Raw genomic sequence first — 22,395 nt, 5'->3', positions numbered from 1 at the left:
TTCAAACACCAAAGTTGAATGCTTGGAGGAACCTTCATTTGCTTTTTCCCAATGGTTCCCCATCATATACGCCACCGGCTTGTCTGCTCCTGGATTCCTTAAATACCCACTTCCCCTGCTGGGCTTCTCCATTCCATTCTGCTTTCATTTATTTTTCATTTCTAGCTAAAATCTTTCGAGTTCTTTGAAATGACTTTGGAAACTAAAGTTCAGCAAAAAGAACATGACTCAAACAACACTAACATATCTGCTCAATCCCCCACTATTCCTCTTCTCACACCATACAAGATGGGGAAGTTCAACCTTTCTCATAGGTAATACTAATGCCCACATTGTTTAGAATTCCATTATCTTGCAGTTGACTCCATGCTTAATGATTTATACAAGCCAATCAAATGCTCTCTCTCAATTGTTTTTACGGCTACAAGGGCAGAGTTCTATTTGCAAGCTCCGTTGGCATAGAAATTGTGAAGCTTTATGGTATTGATTCATCGTTTAATGTTTATCTTTCAGAATTGTTCTACCTCCACTAGCCAGGCAGAGATCTTACAACAATGTTCCTCAACCACATGCCATCTTGTATTACTCTCAGAGAACCACAAAAGGGGGTCTTCTTATAGCTGAAGCAACGGGAATTTCTGACACTGCTCAAGGGTAATTTCTGTTCTAATTTTTAAGAGTTTAGCTGGATATTGTATTTTTTATGTTCACAAATTGAAAAGGATAATTGGGGAAATTTGAAGTCTCGCAATAACTTTTCTGGTCTGTTTCCATTTACTAAAGGCTTAACTTTACCCCTGGTATTTGGACCAAAGAACAAGTTGAGGCGTGGAAACCTATTGTAGATGCTGTTCATGCCAAAGGCGGTATATTCTTTTGTCAAATTATACATGTTGGAAGAGCTTCAAATTCAGGTGTGTGCTTTGGACGTTTGTATCTGTTGCCACTGCTTAAACATTAAGCTGGATTTCGCACTTTGATGAACTTGATATTACCAAAAAGGCTTCTCTGGTGATTATGCCCTCAATTAGTGGGTACATGCTACTCGTCTATAGTAGCCATATAACATCTTTATGTTTTAAAAGTGCTCTGTTTTATGAATGCTCCTCTTTGTCTTCATCTTGATTTTCCATCAATTGTTGGTGTTTACAGGTTTTCAGCCCAATGGGCAAGCTCCAATCTCTTCTACTGACAAGTCTTTGACCCCACAAATTGGATGTGATGACACTGATGTTGTCCAGTTCACGCCTCCAAGGCGACTAAGAACAGATGAAATTCCACAAGTCGTGAATGATTTTAGAATTGCAGCAAGGAATGCTATGGAAGCTGGTAGGCTTTTTAAGTAACATTGGAGCACAAAAGTGTTTTTGTTTTCAGAGTTATTGAATTAATCCTTTTTTGCTTTTCATTTTCTTGTTTGCTTTACAGGTTTTGATGGAGTTGAGATTCATGGGGCTCATGGTTACCTAATTGATCAGTTTATGAAAGATCAGGTGAATGATCGTGCAGATCAATACGGTGGATCTCTGGAGAACCGCTGCCGTTTCGCTTTGGAAATAGTTGAAGCTGTAGCTAACGAGATAGGAGCAGACAAAGTTGGAATCAGATTATCTCCATTTGCAAACTATATGGAATCTGGAGACTCAAATCCTAATGCTTTGGGACTTTACATGGCCAAATCCCTGAATAAATATGGAATTCTTTATTGTCACATGGTTGAGCCAAGAATGAAAACACTCGGAGAGAAGTCTGAATGTCCAGACAGTCTTCTGCCCATGAGAAAGGCTTTCAAGGGGACTTTTCTTGTTGCTGGTGGCTATGGCAGGGAAGATGGAAATCAAGCTATAGCAGAAAACCGTGCTGATCTTGTTGCTTATGGTCGTCTTTTTCCTAGCCAATCCTGATTTGCCAAGGAGATTTGAGCTTAATGCTCCTCTCAACAAGTACAACAGAGAAACATTCTATACACCTGATCCTGTGATTGGTTATACTGATTATCCATTTCTTGAAGATTAAGTTTCTGGCAGGAGCATTGCTGTTTATATTGTCCAATCCTTGCTCTTGTATCAAAAAAATTCTTCTTTCTGATAGATGATGGAAGGATATACCTCAGGGACAAATAAATTCCTCTTTAACGTATCTTGTTTTTGCATACACACATGTACATATATTTTCTCATGCACTGAGTGGTTTAATAAATTGATAAGGGATGGATGTAACAGACCTTTTGCATATTATAATAATAATAATTTTGTTCAAGTACTAGTTCAAGATATCAGCATTCTAGTGCAAAAATTAGCCACATGTTTGTATACAGACAGTGAGTTTAGTGTGGACTTTACGTCAGTGTTTGCAAGTGGAAGCCTATATTGGCATATGTTGTGGAATTTCCTTTGCCTGAATCTAATTCACTGTGAACTCAAGATATAGGATGTGTGGAAAAGAATTTCCAGTTGTTTTTAAATTCTAACTACACATGCTATTTGTGAAACAATTAAAATAACGAAAAAAAAAAAAAACAAATAAGTTGATTAATATCAAACCTCATCATTAATTATATTGAAACTGTCTGTAACAGTATTTTGTTTGAGGAGAACATTATTGCCAATTTTCCATGTAATGGGCAACCTAGACATATATATAATTTGATATTAATTATAACAATTCATGAAGCTCAAATGCTGAGCCAAAACATCTCAGAAAGAACTGCTGCATGCCCATCACACACTATTCCTAATTAAAACTCAAATATTTCATTTTGTATAGTTAGTGGATATGGAGTATTAGTGGTCATTGGTGCAAAGTTACTAATCTCAACGGTATCCTCTATCTGCCAAAAATAATTAAAACAAGGAAAAAAGAGGTAAGATTTATATATTTCAGCAGAAATTTTGTATAATAGTTAGCATTCTTTAATACCTTATCTTTGAGATATTGATTTGCATCTTTCAATATTTCTTCCTGTACAAAAAATATATATGAAAAAAATTAGATAAAATATTTTATTAAAAAAAATATGTTAACATGATAACAAATTGCAAGGTGAACCATAGAAAAGTTAGCAGAAAAAAATCTTCCTTAGGTCTCTGAATTTTTATTATTCGAAATTTAAAATGGTTTATTCGAAAATAGTATGGTATAACTACATTTTTATATTTTGTCTTATAAATTCACTAATCCTATAGAGAAATTTAAAATTATAAGACCCTACTTTAACTTGTAATATAAGTTTTCCTTAATTATCTACATTTTTTATTGGAAAATAATCATTTTATCAATATTTAAAAAAAAATAACAAATTAGGTCCAAACTAAACCAAAGATAACAGGTCTCCACAATACATTCAAATCCATGATCCAAAATCTTGAGTAAAAGAAGCTAGAGCAATATTAGAAGAAAGAATACTGCATAAAGAATTTAGGGACTTAGACCAAATGGTGGGACTAGCATATAATACAGTTGCCCTAACTAGAGTATGAGCTGCTAAATTAGCTTGTCGCCGAATCCAAAATTCAATTAAACCCATGTAATAAAAGGTTAATTCCTACAATCATTAACAAACTATCCAAATTCTGACAAATCAATTTCTAAAGAGTGGACAACAACAATAACCTCCTTCTATATATCTCTCATATTACAATTGTGAAGCCAAATAAGTGTCTGCCTAATCTAATTACCTCATTAATTTTTTGTTGGAAAACAATAATTTGAAACCTTGAAATTCTTAAAACAAAGGACCCAGTCGAATCCCTTAGAACATCGTCATAACTAGTCTTGCAAGACTCATGAAAGATACCTGCATTCAGGTTACATTTGGGGCCCAATGTGGGTTTAGCCAGTAGATGTGTTGCACTTGGTTGTTGGCATTCTAGGCGTCAACTTGCTTAGCATTTGTCTACTCTCATTCATCCAAAAGTTTAATAGTTGACCTAAGACCTCTCCTGTCTTGCCAAACAAAGTGATTTTGATGGTACCAAAAGTTTCATAATGTAGTGCATATTTTCCCCATGATACATGAATCCAAGATCCTAAAAAGATACTTAAACAAATCACCAAAATAAGAGTAAGAATGGGACCCTGTGGAAATGCCGAGAAATCTCCAGCAATCTTGTTCTTTTGGGCAATAGGGGAACACATACAGGTCATCCTCCTCATCTTTGCAAACAACACAACTTGAGTCAACATTGATACCTTTATTTCACAAATTTAATTTTGTTTGAAGAATATCCATCATTGCTCTTCAGATGAAATTTTTTTATTTTAGGAGGAACTTGTAGTTTCCACACTCTTCTCTAATCTCCAGGGGCAGATAAGTGAGACAAATTCTCACTGGAATTAAAAATCAAATGATGCCTAGATTTCACATTATACCTGCCTAATTTAGTGACATGCTAGATTTCCATCTCCTTTTTCCTAGTCATGCTAAAGGGAATATGAGAGATATCTTCAACATCATTGGGAAGAAATAATTCAGACAACAAATTAATATTCCAGCTAAACCCATCCTTATTATTCAAACCTAACACCTTGGGATCTTCTAGTCCATTTATTGAGGAGTATCAACACAAAAATTATTGATTCTGTTAATCCAAGGATCCTCCCACACATTAATTTTATTGTCATCACCAACTCTCCACTTGATTTCTTTTGATAGCACATCCTTGGCTTATAATAAACTTTTCCAAACAAAGCCAAGGTTATAACCTTCTTCTGCTTCAAGAAAGTCCCTATGAGGGGAATATTTAGTTTTGAGAATCCTGCTAAGAAAAGCATTTGGGCTAGAAATAATCCTTTAACCTTGCTAGCCAAGCAAAGCTAAATTAAAATAGAGGAGGTTTCGGAACCCTATATAACCAAACTCTTTCTTCAAACATATCATATCCCATGATAGTCAGTGAATAGTTTTGTGACCATTCCCACCCCACCAAAAAGAATTCATCATTCTTTGTAAATCCTCACATAAAGAAATTAGGATAGAAAAGAAACTCATACAAAGAGGTGGCGATTGCTTGGCCCATAGATTTCAACGAAATTTCTTTTCCAACATGAGAAATAAATTAACCCTTCTAGCTACAAAGCCTTTTTCGTAACCTTTCCTTTAGATAGGCAAATGCCTATTGCTTTTTCTTTACTAATAAGAGATAGGAGACCCAAGTATCTCCAATGATCTAGAGGGGTAAAAACACTCAAAATATTGGAAGCCTCTTCCTTAACAACATTAGAAGTATTAACGCTGAAAAAGATTCCATATTTTTTAAAAAGTTTATAGCTTGCACCAAAGCAGTCTCATATGTAGTAAAGATTTGTTTTGATATCAGAGCACTCCTTAGCATTAGATTTGAAGAAGAAAAACTATCCTCTGTAAATAGCAAATGCGACACAGTAAGGGTTCTATAACCATGAATATCTCCCCTAGTTGCCCTATTTGAATAGAGACGATAAACCTTTAGCATATAAAATAAAAAGATAAGGGGAGAGAGGATCCCTTTGTCAAAGGCCTCTCTTAAGAGTGACATATAACATTATCAGTTTTACCCATATTTGATAATAAAACCCATCTGAAGCATAGTCAAGCACAGATACTCCCAATCAACACTTTTATACGCCTTACTAATATCAATCTTAAGAGCTACTTCCCTTTTTTCCCTTTTGTTTTCCTCTTCATATGATAAATGACCTCAAAGGCAACCATAACACTATCTATAATGAGTTTTCCCAAAACAAATTCTAGTTGAGCCAAAGAAATAAAATTAGGCAAGAGAGTCTTTAGCTTATTTGTCAGGACTATAGCAATAATTTTATACAAAACATTATGGAGAGCGACAAATCGAAGGTCCTTAAGAGTTGATGGACTCTCTTTTTCCTGGATAAGAACGATAATAGTATTATTCAAGGAGTATTGAAACACACCACTCCTAAGCTATTCTTGACAACTATTAATAACATAATCACCAATAATGCGCCGAATTTTCTGATAAAAAGTTGGGTTTATACCATCTAGCCTTGACAATTTGTTAGGATGCATTTGAAAGATACCTTTTCTAAAATCTTATGTTGTAAAAGGAGCAAATAATATAGCATTATCAAAAGTAGAGATTTTTCACTCCATTAAATTAACCACTCTAGAGTAATCTCCAACTGACTCAGAGAATAAGTCATTAAATTACGGAAAAATAAGATTACCCATTCCTTCCTTGTTTTTGAACCAATTGCCATTTGAATCTTGCAAGGCATTAATATAATTATACTTATTTCGAGAAAAAGCTTAGGCAAGGAAAAAAATGTGTATTATTGTCTCTTTCTTTACACAAAAATGTTTTAGATCTCTATTTCCAAAAGACTTCTTCATCTACCATGATTATACTAAGATCCTCTTTTAGCTGATCCTCAATAGCAATAGAAATGTCATACTTATTGCCTTGAATGGCATCCAACCCGCAATGAATATGATTAGCATCTCTCCTAAAACTGCCCCTAATTGTTTTACCCCACTCCTAAAGCCTTTGACTGCACAAAATAATTCTATTAATGATGACATTCCAAGTCGACTCATCACACAAGATATTAACAATATCATGGATATTTGAATGAGAACGCCGAAAGTTTTCAAACCAAAAGTGCCTCATGTCACCCATCCAACGAGTATAATCTGTTTATAGTAAGATAAGAGTGTGAAGTAAAACAATAGTATGCAAATTAAAATGTTTACAAGTTGCAAAAAGATCTAACCAGGATTAGGTAACTCTATCAAGTCATTCCTGAACCATCTATCTATACCTCTTCCTCACTCCTAAGTAAACGAATAACTATTTAGAGGATCTACGAGTTGACAATCTTCCATATTATTTCTAAACCAATAGTAAAGTTTTTAGGGTGGGGACTTCCACCTTTCTTATCGTCCATATTAAGCAGGTCATTGAAATATGCTATATATGCCCAAGGGAGAGAAAAATAACCTACCAAGTAAGTCAAAAGATTCCAAGAATCCTGCCTCCTACTACGCTTAGGAAAACCATAAAATCTAGTGAATTTCCAATTGACATTATTCAGTCTAGAGATAACCATATCAATACAATTTTGGGGAAAACCAATAACATTTACGAGAGAATCATACCTCCGTAAGACAACTAGACCACCATTATGACTAAGATGGTCAATATTAAAGCAACCTTTATAACCAACACGAACTCAAATTTCTTCAAGTTTATTAGCATAAACAATAGTCTCATAAAGAAAAAATAATATCTGACTTCTTAGAAATTAAAAGCTCTTTAAGTGCATGAATTGTGTGAGGATTGCCAAGCCCTATGTAGTTCCAGCTTAAATAATCATTGCTCTTAGCAAGCTTAGACTCCAAGTCCCAGCATTTGATTATTATTCGGTAATGGAAATAAAATTGAGGATTATGACTCACTTGACTGAAGATGCACCTCTTGTGGTAATTTTTTGGTGTCAACTCATTGTCATTTTAGTTGAGATTATTTGGTTGTCTTACTTATGCTCTTGTGAGGGATGATAAGCTTGAGTCGATGCATATTTTTTTGGTATGCATCTGAGAGAAGTCTATAAGTTATGGTGCAATGATCCAAAATCGCTAGGATTAATTATTAGCAGGGATGTTACATTTAATAAGTCTTCTACATTAGAAAGTTAAAGGGAGAATTCAATAGCAGAATCAGATCATGGTGTCAGACAATAAGTGGAGCTTAAGGTTGATACTTCAGTAATTCAGTCTAATGATCTAGAGGATGAGATGTAAGATCCTGATCGAGAAGAGGATGCACCTGAGCAACAATAACTATAGCATTGTAATTAGTAGATAGAGAAGCTAGATCAAACCCACAGAGTTATGCATATGCAGGCTTGGTTGCATATGCCTTATCAGTTGCTGAGATAATTAATGTGCATGAACCCAATAATTATAGATATCTATTTCTTATTTAGATGCACATTAGTGGGTCAGTGTTATGAGTGATGAAATTGAATCTCTTTAAAAGAATTAGACTTGGGAGTTTGTGATATTGCCTAAGAGAAAGAAAGTAGTAAGCTATAAATAGGTGTTAAAGAAAAAGGAATGCACTATAGGGATAGAGGCACCTCACTATAAGGCACTGTTGGTAGCTAAAGGCTTTACTCAAAGAGAGGGGATTGACTTTAATGAAGTATTCTCTCCAGTTATGAAGCATAATTATATCAGGGTCTTACTTACTATGGTTACTTTTCATGATTTAGAGCTTGAGAATTTAGAAATGAAGACATCATTTTTACGTAGTGAGATGGAGGAGCAAATTTATGAGTTAGCTTGAGGGATTTGCCATTCCAGGTATAGAAAACCATGTTTATTTACTTAAGAAATATTTATATGGTCTAAAACAGTCACCTAGGTAGTGGTATAAAAGATTGATACATTTATGGTTTTTAATAGCTTTATCTATAACTCATATGATAATTATGTATATCATAGAAAGGTTTCAGATAATTCCTTTATTTATTTGTTGTTATATGTGGATGACATGCTTATTGTTGCTAAAGCATGTCACAAATTAATATACTAAAAAAGTAATTGAGTGATGAGTTTGAGATAAAGAATTTGGGTACTGTAAAGAAGATATTGGGAATGGAGATCACTAGGGACATAAGTGTTAGAAAACTTTTCTTATCTCCACATGCCTATGTTAAGAAAGTACTTCTGTGTTTCAACATGAATAATGCTAAGCCTATGACTGTTTTATTAACTGTCCATTTTAAGTTATCTATAAACATGTCATAGAAAATAGATGAGGAGAAGGAGAACATATTTAGTGTCCCTTATTCAAGTGATGTGGTTGGCATCATGTATACTATTGCTTATACCTGACCTGACATTTCACATTCAATTAGTGTTATGAGTAGATACATGACATGTCGTGAGAAAGAGCATTGGCAGATTGTGAAATTGATTTTGAGGTATTTAAAATGCACAACAAATATTAGTTTGACATTCAAAAGAGTAAGATGAGCATTATGGTTGCAACGTTTGGTGAGTGATCTTAGGTTGTTACAAAACAAGCCAATGGTGTTTTGTGACAGTTAGAATTGTTAGTAGTATGCCCTAGAGCATATCATTTAGTATGTATCTTGTACATATTTTATTAATAAAAGGCATTTCCACTTTTCCGTTTACATAATATATTTATGTGTAATAGAAAAGGTCCATTGATATTTTGTTAGAAATATTATTCTTAAGTTGTTAAGAATATGAGTGACAATATTTCTAGCACGAAGTATCATAAATAGGTTCACAATCGAGGATACTTCATAATAAGGACATGACTTATCTAGAAAGATTGTATTCATGTTTGTTCCCAAGTTATTTATATGAGATATAAATAAGATGGAATGGTGAGTCTCATGCCATATAACAAACATGATAGGCACTTATAAATGATAAGTAGGCCGAACCAGTGACACTTATGACAAGCACATGGAGTTTACTCTTGTCAATGTTTTGTCATAAATCATATCAGTGCATATAATCTTTAGACCTGAGATAGCACAGTTATCTTGTATATAGGTAGTTTGAGTTTGATACTGCTTTCATACTTGTACTGTGTATGGGTATATGGGCATGTGTTGGCTCCTACTAGTTATATATGGAGGTAGGTGTTGATCAAGATGGAATCTGTTCCTCTAAGTAAATAGAGATAAAATCCTATGTTCATTTAATTGTTCTTGATATTTCAAGTTCCTGGCCAGGACAGATAGATTTATTCAGAAAAAAGTTTCTGATGAGAAAATCTTTTAATCAAGAACTGGAGTTAAAAGAGAACATAATATTCATAGCAAATGGAGTTTGACATAAACCATGACTCTAGCTTGAGTTGGGATTTTGTAACAGAGAGATCCTAGTGCATGGTAACATATGATTATAGGTTCATTTAAGGTAAACCTTATTACTAATTGGGTGGCTATGGCATGCTATGCTAGGTGTTAACCATGGTCTATGAGGTTTATAAAATGATTTAGAGAAATCATTTATGGTAAGAAAGAGTTCTGATGATATTAAGAGTTGATATCATGTCTCATTGCCAATTAGTGATGAGCCTAGTAAGTCACACACATACACAAGTTATCACCTATTTAAATATGATTTAATTAATTAATTAAAGAGTTTAATTGATTAATTAAATTGATTTGGTTTGCAATTAAATTGCAAAGTCCCTAGCATGACTTGAAACCAAATCTAGATTATTGGATGTATAATATAAGTTAAATTTATATTTAAAGTGTTTAAATATGAATTTAATTAATGAGAAATTAATTAATAGAGATTAATTAATTAATTTATATTTGATATAAATTAATTAGAAGAAGAAAATAATTATTTTGGGTTAAGAACTCAAAATTAAGACACAGGAGCATTTTGGTCATTTCACAGTGTGACACGTGGCATCATGAGATGGTGACACATGGGATTACACATAAGCTTGCCAAATGTTTTTTAATCATGTAAGATGATTAAAATCAAGATTAAATATAGGTTTGACACTTGGCACAATATGATTGGGTCACTTAAACCTAGAGCTAATCAAAGGGTGACATGTGACAAGGGTTTAATGTGTTAACCTAGCTATTTAAGTGTTGTTATGAGAAAATAAAACACAACCAGCAGCCACACGCCTTTGTCACGCCACTTTGAGGGTTTTTATCTCTTCTTCTTCATCTCTTATCAATTCAAAGAGATTAGCCATCAATCTCTTGAATTAAGAACACTAGAAATTGTTTTTAGTGTCCTGTTTACATCTTTAATCTCTTAAAAGGCAGAACTTGAATTTTCTAATTAATAGAAAAGGCTTTAGAAGCTGTTCAAGGGCTGCCATAGGTGTTCTTGGTGTGGACAAGCTAGAGGGACAACATCTGGTGTCGTGAAGACGAATCTCAAAGGCGCAGACACGCTGCAGTGCATCAAGAGGTTAGTGTAATCGTTCTTGATTTAATCTAGGGTTCTAAAATTAATCTGATTAATTTTAAAATCTTAAATGGCAAATACAGATCCAAAAACATATTAAAAGAGTTTTAATATGTTGTTTATCATTGAAATCAAATAGATAAAAATAAATCTTGCATGATGCATGTGACCCTAGGTGAAAATTTTTGAATTCAATGGTATAAACTTGTGTTTTTCACGCTTTCCGTTCCTTCAAGAATGCCATTCATCTCACAAAGTAAATTGGTGTTAGATATCGCTTCATTCGGAATATTGTATCATAGAGTACTGTAGTTGTATATAAAATCTTTACACATGATAATCCAGCAAATATGATAACTAAGGCTACCCTAGTAAGCAAGTTTAGGCTTTACTTAGACCTAGTTAGTATTTGTATTACTTATTAGCCCTTGCAAAGGCATTTGGCAAGACAAGGTGTTAGGCCAATTTTGTTCATGATGAAGGGAATTTAAGCCAAGGGAAAAAATAATTATTTTATGTGGCCTAAATTTTGGATATATCTCATGGACTCGAATTATGTCTTAACTTGAAAAGTTTCGTATTATGACTTGAATGGAATATTTTGTAAGGTCAGTGGTGGAGAATATTATATTTTTCTACCTATTGTGATAGTATTCTAAGAAATTTGGAAAGCACATTGTGTTAGGGTTTGAAAGTTCTATGTGATTGTATTTTGCTTTTTTTTTTTTTTTATCATTGTAAAGCTTTTTCTCTCGTCTTGTCTACAGATGTAGACCTTACAGTCAAACACATAAATCTTATATTCGTTCTTTTTCTCTTCTCTTTATTGTGATTATGTTACTATACATTAATTGTGTGTCTGTTATATCAATTTTCTTTTAATTGCAAGATTGTAGCTTTAATTTTATATTTTCTATTTTGAAAATGTTTTAAAAGAAAAATAGATGTTAAATATTGGGTTTCTTTTTTCATATTTGTGTTCGTTTAAAACACATATGAGGTTCTCCTCCTAATATTGTGGTCCTATTCTGAAGGAACGGAAGCGTGAAAAACACAAGTTTATACCATTGAATTCAAAAATTTTCACCTAGGGTCACATGCATCATGCAAGATTTATTTTTATCTATTTGATTTCAATGATTAACAACATATTAAAACTCTTTTAATATGTTTTTGGATCTGTATTTGCCATTTAAGATTTTAAAATTAATCAGATTAATTTTAGAACCCTAGATTAAATCAAGAACGATTACACTAACCTCTTGATGAACTGCAGCGTGTCTGCGCCTTTGAGATTCGTCTTCAGGTGGCAGATATTGTCCCTCTAGCTTGTCCACACCAAGAACACCTATGGCAGCCCTTGAATAGCTTCTAAAGCTTTTTCTATTAATTAGAAATTCAAGTTCTGCCTTTTAAGAGATTAGAGATGTAAACAAGACACTAGAAACAATTTCTAGTGTTCTTAATTCAAGAGATTGATGGCTAATCTCTTTGAATTGATGAGAGATGAAGAGAAAAAAAACCCTCAAAGTGGCGTGACAAAGGAGTGTGGCTGCTGGTTGTTTTTTTTTTTTCATAACCACACTTAAATAGTTAGGTTAACACATTAAACCCTAGCCACATGTCACCTTTTGATTAGCTCTAGGTTTAAGTGACCCAATCACATTGTGCCAAGTGTCAAACTTATATTTAATCTTGATTTTAATCATCTTACATGATTAAAAAAAAAAAACATTTGGCAAGCTTATGTGTAATCCCATGTGTCACCATCTCATGGTGCCACGTGTCACACTGTGAAATGACCAAAATGCCCCTGTGTCTTAATTTTGAGTTCTTAACCCAAAATAATTATTTTCTTCTTCTAATTAATTTATATCAAATATAAATTAATTAATTAATCTCTATTAATTAATTTATCATTAATTAAATTCATATTTAAACACTTTAAATATAAATTTAACTTATATTATACATCCAATAATCTAGATTTGGTTTCAAGTCATGCTAGGGACTTTGCAATCTAATTGCAAACCAAACCTATTTAATTAATCAATTAAACTCTTTAATTAATTAATTAAATCATATTTAAATAGATGATAACTTGTGTATGTGTGTGACTTACTAGGCTCATCACTAATTGGCAATGAGACATGATATCAACTCTTAATATCATCAGAACTCTTTCTTACCATAAATGATTTCTCTAAATCATTTTATGAATCTCATAGACCATGGTTAACACCTAGCATAGCATGCCATAGCCACCCAATTAGTAATAAGGTTTACCTTAAATGAACCTATAATCATATGTTACCATGCACTAGAATCTCTCTGTTACAAAATCCCAACTCAAGCTGGAGTCATGGTTTATGTCAAACTCTATTTGCTATGAATATTATGTTCTCTTTTAATTCCAGTTCTTGATTAAAAAGATTTTTCTCATCGTAAACTCTTTTCAATAAATCTATCTGTCTGCCAGAACTTGAAACATCAAGAACAATTAAATGAACATAGGATTTTATCTCTATTTACTTAGAGGAACAGATTCCATCTTGATCAACACCTACCTCCATATATAACTAGTAGGAGCCAACACATGCCCATATACCCATAAACAATATAAGTATGAAAGCAGTATCAAACTCAAACTACCTATATACAAGATAACTGTGCTATCTCAGGTCTAAAGATTATATGCGCTGATATGATTTATGACAAAACATTGACAAGAATAAACTCCATGTGCTTGTCATAAGTGTCACTGGTTCGGCCTACTTATCATTTATAAGTGCCTATCATGTCTGTTATATGGCATGAGACTCACCATTCCATCTTATTTATATCTCATATAAATAACTTGGAAACAAACATGAATACAATCTTTCTGGATAAGTCATGTCCTTATTATGAAGTATCCTCGATTGTGAACCTATTTATGATACTTTGTGCTAGAAATATTGTCACTCATATTCTTAACAACTTAAGAATAATATTTCTAACAAAATATCAATGGACCTTTTCTATTACATATAAATATATTATATAAACAGAAAAGTGGAAATGCCATTTATTAATAAAATATATACAAGATACATACTAAATGATATGCTCTATGGCATACTACTAACATTTCTCCCATTTTTGGGGCTTTGTTTTTTCCCCATAGTGGGATTTTATTTTTTATTTTTTTTTGCTATATTTGTATGGACTTTGGCAATTCAAAATACAGTGTGAATTATTGATTCTTTTGATTGGGGACTTTGAATCTTTAGGTATGGGTAATAATCTTCTATCAACAGAATCTGGTAGCATAGTTTGTTCTTCCTTTCATGTTTGGTGGTTTAATCTCTTTTGCGGGCAATAGATATAATAAGTTATCGAAAGGGCAGTATTGCAAGTTTATTTAATTGTCCAAAATGAAAAAGACTATTTATTATCCGAACAATTATTTTGCTCTAGTCAAATCATTTCAAAAAAAAAAAAATAATTATCTATATCTATGTTTTTTTTCTTCAAGTGAGAAAATAATACTCTACTTATCTTTTGATTTTATTAATAATTACCAAATTTTATATAAAAAAAATGTTAATTATGACTTCAACCTTGACATAAAACACCCAATCAATAAATTACCAACTCAATGGCCCATTTAAGCTTTAATTAATTATAATATTATAGTTATGCTATACATACGTTTTTTTTTTTTCAGAAAATTGAAAATTTGTCATCAATTTATAAGAAAACAATTGATAAAACAATACAGCTGTAGAATTTAATAATTAAAAAAAAATTGAGTACTAACCTTGCTCCTCAGCAGCCAGATCTCTTTGAATAATATTTCCATCTGTGTACCATTAGCTAAAAAATTAGTCAACCTTTATAAAAATTAATTAATAGTTACCTTAAATTAATATAAATAAAATGCCAAAATAAACTTAATTTGTTTTAAGATTAATTAAATTTTGATACCTTTGTTGAACGAATGTGGCAAATCCAAATTTCTAGATTTTTTTTTCTAGTATTAGTAATTCATCCATTGTCATTTCCTCAGACCTCCCTCCAAGCAAGTACCTGTAGAATGTACACAAGAAATGTAGAAAAAAAAAAATTAGTGAATTCTAGTTATTAATTTTTAACTATATTATAAAAGAATCATTAATTGGTAATTGATACCTGACTCCTTTTTGGAGTATCTCAATTTCTTTCTTCAGCATGTTCATCTCCTCTATTGCATCCTATCCATACAATATTACTTTGCACTTAATAAAGTAATTAAGCAACAGGAATATGCATGCCAAGAGGAAAAAAAATAATAAGTAAAAAAACCCAATGAAGTATTTAATTTTCTTTTTAAAAAATTATTTTAATTTGACTAGTAAATATTTGTATATTAACTACATGCACTCTATTTCAATGGTAAAATTTAACTCATATAAGTGAATTTGTCATCAATTCTAAGACATTTATAAATTTTCTACACTTTGGAAACAGTTAAATTTAGCAGCATCTTTTCTATTCATTTCTCTGGCTTTTTAAACTCATTTTAGAGTCTTTGGAATCATATTAGTGTATGTTAAGTCATATCGATGTATTTCATGTCATATTAGAATATTTATGCTCAAGTAACCTATAACAAACTATAATACTGGATATATGGGAGTATACAGGTTAGACAGCCATATGTCTACCCTCAGACACATCCTGTGCACGAGGCCACCGTCCAAGCACGAGGCTCTTGTTAGGCTTGTAAAGCCAGAAATAAGGTTAGGCATAATGGCCAATGGGTAGGCATATAGCCTGTAGAACAATCATATCAGACATATATTGTCAGTTCATGATTTGCTCTGTAAGCAGTGCTGCAATCTGTGGTCCCTACTTGGTATACCAATCGATCCAGCTATACACATATAAGCCTAGGCATACTTTTGGCAAATTAGTACTATTAAGCACTTATAGTTTTATTATTTCATGCTATGTACTATTTAGGATTCATAACATATTTTTATTTCACTTCATGTACTACCTATGCTTTACACCATTTCCATGTTATTATAATGGGAACATAGGTCCCAAGCACTTATTCGTATAACTTATGTATTTATCACTCTCATTATTTTATGTCATGTACTATACATATTTATAGTATTGTTATTTCATATATTATGAAAACATAGGTTCCAAGTGTATTTTCCTATAACTTATGTGTTTAGCAAACCATTTAGGTAAATTTACATTTTATGTATCAACTAATTTGATGTCACCTTGTAGTGAGATAGTAGGTCCCACATACCTATTTCATGTAATTTAGCATGTAATGACTTATTAGGGATAAGTCCTTACTAAAAACAATTTAATTCGAGAACCTTTCTTTAGGTTCAGTTTCACTGTTTGGACTATACACATCAAATTGAGCAATTACACATTATTACTTTTTTCTTTGAAATGTACATATCATTTTATTGTAGAAAAAAAGGTCCCATGTAACAGCCCGATCCTTCTCCAGTTAGTATTGTCCGCTTTGGTCCATGGGCCTCACGGATTTGTCCCTTGGGAGGTTTCATTCCCAAAAGCGCGCGGACCAGGTGAGGAAGGCTCCCACATATATGGCCCAAATCTTTTCTTCCCGTTTCCGATGTGGGACACGAAGTTTCCACCCCAGTGCGTAGCTGGTTGAACAAGCACGTCCCAACCCCATCCTTGGGTCGTGACAAGCCCACCAGCTTCCGCCTAGTGCGTCCTCACACCACACACCGTACTATAGGGAGTCCAGCTCTGATACCACAAATGCAACGGCCCGGTCCACTAATGATATTGTCCGCTCTGGGCCGAAGCCTCACGGTTTTAAAACGCGTTACTAGGGGTTACGAACCAACAACTTATAAACCCAGCATCTCTCTCATGTTTTGTCGATGTGGGATTTGCCTAGGGTGTTACAATCCACCCCCCTTATGGGACTCAGCGTCCTCACTGAGGTTTGCCCCACCATCGTTCAAGGTTGCACGCGGAGCGACTCTGATACCACAAATGTAACAGCCCGATCCTTCTCCAGTTAGTATTGTCCGCTTTGGCCCATGGGCCTCACGGATTTGTCCCTTGGGAGGTTTCATTCCCAAAAGCTCGCTGACCAGGTGAGGAAGGCTCCCACATATATGGCCCAAATCTTTTCTTCCCGTTTCCGATGTGGGACACGAAGTTTCCACCCCAGTGCGTAGTTGGTTGAACAAGTACGTCCCAACCCCATCCCTAGGTCGTGACATCCCACATACCCCTTTCATGTAATTTAGTGTTTAATGGCTTGCTAGGGTTAAATTCCTACCATTAGACAATTTATCTCATGGACAGTTCTTTAGTTTTAGTTTTTGTGTCTTACTTTTACCTATCCATATTATCAGTTTGTAGCCACTATTTGGCCACACTTCATTCATGGAAGTTGTTCCTCTATGTCTTATCTTTATTTTCCCTTTTGAATCATGTCAATTTGATTTTTAGAACTCAAGTTATTGTCGGATAACCATAACTGACTCATTTCCAGATTCTAGTTCCATAACTGGGCAGCTTTTGGACTTAGAGATTACCTAATTAATGGAACATGTTGCAGTCACTTTTAGGCATGGTGATCTTCATAAAAATTGTTTTCCTATGTCTTATGATCACTCAAAATTTTTTATCACAATTTTTCAAGTTTTGTGGAGTTATTTATGGCCAAATAACTGACCTGGGCTCATATACCCTATGCCAACAGGGGCTCAGTTCAGGACAGTGACTACATGTCACTTTTTGAGATTCTTACAAGCATAGTTTGAGGAAGGTCTCTAACATAAAATTGTAGCTCTGTCTCTTAGGTTTCTGGAAAGGTATGGCTCATCTCAATTGGATTTTTTTAGTGGGAGTTATGACTAAAAGACTGTTCTGGGGTCAAGTAAAGTTTGGTCAGATTGCAGATTTTGATGCAATGATTTGTTCTAACTATTTGACCTAGTTATCTTGATTTCTGGGTTTTGGTCAAAACAAAAATTTTGTAGGTCTGTGTCTTATGGACATTTTTCACTGGTTTTATTACATTTGAGTTCTTGTAGACCAAGTTATGGCAATTTTTCCAAAACTGGTCGGGTGAGTTTATATCCAGCAGTTTCTGGACAACCTAATTCTAGGCAGTTTTGTGAACCAATTTGGGCCAGCAATTTGGTTTGGTTTTTGGCATTTCTGGGTTAAGTGGTCTTCATGGAAATTGTAGCCCTATATCTAGGCTTTCCAATGGTATCAAATTCAGGTCATTTGGACCAGTATAGAGGGAGTTATGACCAAATAAACATGTACTATATATTTGGTCATTTTCTGAGTTTGGTGCAGGGTAATCCGGATTTGGGCAGTATTTAGGTCAAGTTTTTGACAAAATTTAGGCATGGTGTCTCCACGAAAAATGGGATATTTTGAGTCTAATTTCACTTCCAATTGGCCTCATACCAATTGGAATTATACATTTTCATGGTTCCACAAACCCACTGGACTCATTGAGTCCCAACCTGTAGAAAATTGACACTTCCAAAATTCAATCTCCTCAAACTTCCTTACTTTAATTTGCATGCATGACCCTTCTATAAGCAGCAATCTCAACTCAATAGGTCAATTTCAAGCATTTTACACAAAGTCCTCAAGCATTTACACAACCCTAGTTTTCAAAGTTTTAAATTTACACAAACACTACAAAATCAAACTCCCAAACATATCAACTCATCACACATTCTCATGGAACCATTTTTCATCACTTGAAAGTAACAAACCTCAAGGTTCCATGGTTGCTGAAAATTAAAGGGTTCTTTCCTCAAGATTTTCTTTTTATTTTCATGATATTTATACTTGGCTAAACATGTTTTTCATGTTTAATGAAGAGAAGAAGAGGGATTAGTGCACTAACCTTTTTTTTTTACTTCTTATGGGTATCTATGGCTTCCTTATGGAGTGAGAAGTATTTTTAATGAAGGGGACCATGGGTTTTGGTGGATGGATAGAGAGGAATTCAAGCTTAAAGCTTGAAAGAAAATGGTGGAAGAAGAGAGCATGTGTGCCGGCCAAAAGAGGGAGAGAAGAGGGAGGAAGAAGATGGTTGGTGGCTTTTGTCATCTTGTGTCTATATAAATATATTTGCATTGTACTTAATTTTTATTTTATGTCATAAGCCTTTTTCATTTTCTTTTCTTTTCTTTTCTTTTCTCATTTTCCCATTCATTTCATAAATTTTTTTAATTTATGTTAATTATTTTATTATCCAAATTTTTATTTTGATATTTAGGTCAAAATTCACCTCTGGGGGGTGAAATGGCCAAAATGCCCTTCGGGGTGCTCATCGGTTTATTTTTATTATTTTTGTACTAATTAATTAAATTCTCTTAAATTTTATTTTATTTTCTCTAAATTTTCTTTAACATCTTTAATGTCATTTTTTTACCTAAATAAACCTTAGAATTGGGTCTCAAAATTATTTGCTATATTTATTAAATTTTCTTTACATTTATTTCATTAATTTAGGTCTCTTCACTGTAGTTTAAGTGTAGTCCCACACAGTCTGACAGTCCGAATAGATATTTGTCGTCGCAATAGTAGAATGTACAGACTACCTATGGTGAGAGCGTTACAATTCTTCCCCTCTAAATAAAAATTTCGTCCTTGAAATTTACCTAATGTGAAGAGTTGAGGGAACTATTGCCTCATTGTTTCCTCGCTCTCCCATGTTGCTTCTTCTATGTTGTGGTGTCTCCACAAGACTTTCACTAATGGGATCCTCTTGTTTCTGAGTTCTTTGGCTTCCCGTGCCAAGATTCTAACTGGTTCCTCTTCATATGTCAAATCAGATTGCACAATTATCTCTTCTGCTGAAATGACATGTGAAGGATCTGATCTGTATCTCCTGAGTATCGACACCTGGAGTACATTGTGAATCTTGTCCAGCTCAGGTGGTGAAGCTAGCCTGTAGGCTACTAGACCCACACACTCAATGACATCGTATGGACCAATAAACCTAAGGCTTAACTTACCCTTCTTACTAAATCTCAGCACTTTCTTCCAAAGTGATACCTTGAGAAACACCTTATCACCAACCTCATACTGTATATCCTTTCTCCTCAGGTCAACATATGACTTCTGTCTGTCTGAGGCAGCTTTCAAATTGTCTCTAATGAGTTTCACTTTTTCTTCTATCTGTCTCACCAGGTCTAGGCCCACTACTTTCTCTTCTCCCATTTCTGTCCAACATAAGGGAGTCTCAGATCTCCTCCCACACAATACTTTGTATGGAGCCTTTTTTTTTTGGTGGTTTGGCAATCGTTGTTATAAGCAAACTCTACCAAAGGAAGATACTTATCCCAATTCCCTTCACAATCGATGACACAACTTCTTAACATATTTTCCAATACCTATCATATAATTCATGTCATATCATTACTATCATGTCTTTAACATCTATAACAATTTAATAAGTTCTAAGGGTTACCTTTAACACCCTTTCGCATCGCCCATCCGTCTGGGATGAAAACCGCATCAAGTGCGCTTGAGTGCCCAATGACTTCGTAACTTTCGTCAAGTAAATCTTAGGTCTCAATTAGATATGAGTGATATCGACACTTCATGTAACCGCACTATCTCGCTTATGTAGATCTCGCTAATCCTTAGTCCTGCCTTACTAGATCTAGCTCTATAATCTTATCCCTATCTCGATTTACTATCGAAAATATATAGCTCTACACAATTGTCCCAAGTTGGTGTTGTAATCTGCAGCTTACAGCACAAATATTGAGAACATTGCGTAGTTACCACGATATATCCCAATAGATCACGTTTTTCCTATACTTATCCTCAATCAGTTCTGCACTCATCCTCTTTCATCTCATATATAGTCTCTTTCTTATTTCCATCCATTATTTTTAACACGATCCTTTTCGGTTGATAATCTACAATCACCTGATGACCTAAAAGGTTGATGACAAGTATGTCATATTCTGACCCATCTAGCGGTATCCTCTTTCAACAGGAGGTACAATGCATATATAGGGGTGAACATAATTAGGGTCTATCAATACATATTTAAAGGTATTATAATTAGAAAATGTACCTCTGACAACGTCTATCAGGTCTGGCTCCTCTTGAGCCATAGCATACACGCGGGGTGCTACTTCAACCTCGGGTTGTTCTATAATCTCAAAAGCTCTCTGTGATGTACCAGTTATCTCTAGCCTCATCAGTCTTCTACCCTTCTGTACTATTGGGACAAACCTCTGAGTCTGTGATGGAGCTGTGGTAGCATTCCTCTGTGGGCAATCTCTCAAAAAATGCTATGTGGACCCATATCTAAAATATCCACCCATCAGCAGTCTACACTTTCCGCTGTGGTTCTTCCCACAATGCGTACAAACTAGCACCGGGGTTGATCTCCGTGCTACAGGACCCATAGAATTGCCAACTGATACACTCGTCTGACCTCCTCTTCTTGGGACAAACAGGAACCTTTTCCTCAGTTCTCTGCTCTGAATCTAACCCTGAGACCCCCTGGGTCTCTTGCTCTCTATAGTAGCTGCGCTAGACTGGCCAGGTCTAGACCCTCTCTTGTGCTGCCTGTCCCTCCTGAACTGCTCATCATTTCTAACTCTCTATACTGGGGTCCTATATACTGGTTGGGGAGGTGGTGGCATAGCTCTGGTGACCTGATGGAGCAATTAAGTCATCTGTTCTAGAAAGGCCTGCTGTGTCCTTATTAAAGTACCCAACAATGGTTCTACTCTACTGCTACTGCACCCCCGACTAGACGCAGGTGCATGTGCGTGACTCTCTACCTCTTCCTCTATCGGTCTTGGAGACTCGTGCTCTGATGTTAGATGCCATCGATCCTATAAAACAGACAAAGAACATATCTACATTAGTGTCACCTCAACTCTATCTAAAGGCCCATGCATGTGATGCAACTATTTCTTTCTATCTATCTAGGTCTAGGATCGCCTAAACCTTTGCTCTGATACCACTAAATGTGACGCCCCTTACCCGTCTACTGTACAGCCGAGCGAGGAGTGCCACATTCGATGCCGGAGCACCCTATCTTATCCTGTCATGTCCATTGTTAATTTTAAACTTTATAGAAAACATGTGAAAAATTTTTTTTATCACAATTTAATCCTGTGGATACTCGGGCATAGCCTCCTCTATTTTATTAGCATCTCATGGTTCCATTAGTTACCTATTAAAAAAAATTTCATATCTGTCTTATATATCCATGGTCATATCATATCGTATCAGTTCAAGAAATGAAATTCATTCATTCATTCAGATGGAAATTTATATACAAAAATTCATAACTTTATTTACAACTCAAATTATATTTATAATTTTTATTTACATCACAAACTAGTGATTACATCATGATTATACACAATGAACCAAAATACTAGCCTATACATGGGCCC

The 22,395-nt window shown here is 34.3% G+C and overlaps 2 pseudogenes; one reads left to right on the top strand and one right to left on the bottom strand.

Moving 5' to 3' along the window:
- The first annotated feature begins 122 nt into the window (after positions 1-122).
- LOC110656147 (putative 12-oxophytodienoate reductase 11) lies at positions 123-2,259 on the top strand (annotated as a pseudogene).
- Positions 2,260-2,531: 272 nt separating this feature from the next.
- LOC110667332 (agamous-like MADS-box protein AGL12) lies at positions 2,532-21,180 on the bottom strand (annotated as a pseudogene).
- Positions 21,181-22,395: the final 1,215 nt, after the last annotated feature.

The sequence above is a fragment of the Hevea brasiliensis genome, chromosome 12, assembly GCF_030052815.1.
Source record: "Hevea brasiliensis isolate MT/VB/25A 57/8 chromosome 12, ASM3005281v1, whole genome shotgun sequence".
Lineage (NCBI taxonomy): Eukaryota > Viridiplantae > Streptophyta > Magnoliopsida > Malpighiales > Euphorbiaceae > Hevea > Hevea brasiliensis.
Note: the sequence above shows the minus strand (reverse complement) of the source record. Positions and strands in the feature narration are given on the sequence as shown.